Source organism: Pundamilia nyererei, unplaced genomic scaffold, assembly GCF_000239375.1.
Source record: "Pundamilia nyererei isolate P.nyererei 1_Seehausen unplaced genomic scaffold, PunNye1.0 scaffold00180, whole genome shotgun sequence".
NCBI lineage: Eukaryota > Metazoa > Chordata > Actinopteri > Cichliformes > Cichlidae > Pundamilia > Pundamilia nyererei.
In genome coordinates, this window is record NW_005187581.1 from 197,900 (window position 1) to 200,585 (window position 2,686).

At 39.9% G+C, this 2,686-nt stretch overlaps 1 protein-coding gene across 2 annotated transcripts in view; it reads left to right on the forward strand.

Annotated features, from left to right (window-relative positions):
- frem2a (FRAS1 related extracellular matrix 2a) overlaps window positions 1–2,686 on the forward strand; it is a 67,950-nt gene that overhangs the window by 35,561 nt on the left and 29,703 nt on the right. The gene's annotated exons all lie outside the window — the stretch shown is intronic.

The window sequence follows — 2,686 nt, forward strand, 5'->3', positions numbered from 1 at the left end:
TCTCTCTCTCTCTCTCTCTCTCTCTCTCTCTCTACATTTGCAACATTACAAAAACATGTCAACCCAGTGTACGGTCTAATCACTCACACTGCACAGGAGTGGGAGGGCTTGAAGGCTTTAGTTCTCCCTCAGCATTTGGTCACAAATTCCCATCAACACCTTTCCCACCTCACGTTTCTTTTCCCACCAACATGTCTTCCCTGATGTATGTTATTATTTTCTTTTCTCTTTTAATCATTACAAAGTGACCCCATTTCTTCTGACCAGTAATAACCCTTGTTTGGCTTTTAGCTGAAGTTTCTGGGAGCAATGGAAATTATTTTACTGTAAATAGACAGTAAAGACTGTCTGAATATTTCAGTAAGGTTAATGCAGACGGGTTCTTGTTTTTGAACTTGTTTGTAGCCATTTCAAACATTCAAAACATAAAGTTTTTTTGCATAATGAATATGGTAGAGCATAAATGAAAGATTTGTGAACGAGCTTTCTTGAAACTAATCCCCAGTTTGGTTGACATAATACTACTGCTGAGAGACATTGTCACCACAAAGTTAAGTCCCAAATTAGCTGATGGCTCACCTGATACTATTCTTTGCATTTAGTTTATACATTTGACACTCTGTCCATATTATTTAGGTTGTTTCAGCTGGTCTACTGCTGTTGCGTCCCCCAACAAGACACTTTACAACTCACCCTTTGTTTGTTTTTGTGCTGTTTCAGACCTCCCCTGATCTGCTTCAGGCTTTCCATGTCTGCACATGGAAAGATGAGAAAGTCCCAGAACAGAGCCATGCTCCCAAATACAAATACAACTCAACTACAAATGGAAAATGCACATTTCTTTTTACTTAAATAGTACTAATGGACAATAATTTTATACATTAGGGTCTAGTTCAATGTGTTGCTTCATCATTGCCTATTTCCTCTAAATTAATTGCCCTGTAATCCCATTCAAACGCAAGAAAGAAACTTATTCTTTTTACTTTAATGACTCTGCCCACTATTATTTTGATTTCACTTGACAGAACACCATTATCAACTTTCTATGCAGCAGAGACAGTCAAAGTGAGAAAATAATCACCCTGCTGCATAACACAAGACCCACAGACTCTGAACAACAACCTTATAAACATTAACTAGTGCTTGGGTAACTTCATTTTGAAAGCTTGATAGCTAATTAGCTGCTTGGTTGCAGAACATTAAACAGCACATAAAAGTACCTGCAAAACCGATTTCAGTCCTACTCTTGCTTTTAATAATGCAAAGACTGCCATCGCTGCATTCATTACCAACTGCAAGAGTATTGTTTTCACTTTGTGTTTCTGCGTGGGTGTGTAAGTCTGTGTTTCAGCATGTCAGATATGGTCTGACCCATAAGTACTGCGTAATGATGAATAATAGTGACCATCTTGCAGTGGCAAAATACCAGGACGGACGGTCATTAGCATGTTGATGTTTCAGCCCTGCGAGTCTTCAGCGAGCGCTCAGATCACACTCATCTTCAGACTCGGCCTTGATTTTGATCCCAACTACTAGACACCTGCGGAGCTTCATGACTGAATTTTGAACGTTACATTTTGAGCCTGGTGTTTTCAGTAAAGCTGCTCACCATAGTGACAGTCAGACAAAAGCACTTGTCAAACTACTCAGACTGTCTTTGTAGTAGTTCACACTTCAGTTGATGTCTCCAGGACCACATTTTGCCGTGACGACACACACACAGATTGCTAGACAGAATCACGAGGTGGATCTATCGCCAGTGGTAATCACAAAATAATAGATTAATGACTACTAGCACTCATTATGGGAAAGGTCACCATGCTGACAGACGTCATGTCTTGTTTAAGATTGTAAAAGCTGATGGGATTTCCACTGTGCTTTAAGGAAATCAATCAACCGAGCATTTGTGCTTTATTTAACTTTAAACTCAAGTGAAGAAACTGGAACAGGACATTAAGCTTGATAGCAAATGAAACCAGCTTTGATAGTCTATCCAACAATGCCGTTATTTAGCAGTAGTTTTGTAACAATAATGATATTTGAATTCACATTTGGATTCCGGCTTGCACCAGCCAGCTCTCACTTAGACACACACCCAGCTTAAGATGATAGCACTGCAAGTAAGAAAAAGGGATCCAAGACTTCTCCTGACAGCACTTCCGCTAGGCATGTCTTAGATTTTCCGGAAAGGCTTTCAACACCCCCAGAGAAATTGATTTTCTATGTTGCGATAGTTTAGCTGCACCGAGCAATAGAAGCATCTTTGGCTTTTCCTGTTGAGAAAAAAACAGAAAAAGAGAGAAAAAAAAACAGGAAACGTAAAGGCCGAGTGATACTTGTGGGGCTGTTGACAAAAACGCAGCAACAGCAGATGTTACCCTAAATGCGTTGCCGGCTACAGTTCGGCAGGGTTTGACCGTGAGTGTGCTTCACTTGATTTTGTTATTGTTGAACATCATCCAAAGCACTTTGCCCAAAGAGAAGCATTTGGTGGACTGAGAAAAAAATATAGAAGAAACTCCAAAATCATGTACAGCAATATCAGAGCTTTTGCAAATAATTATAATCTCTGAAGGTCCTCGCAGGCACAGTAAAGACTGTGACTGTGCAACTTTTCATTCCGGCATGTGTGTTTATTTTCAGCTCAGATTTTGCATACAATACTCGCCTCTCCGATCTCGTTGTG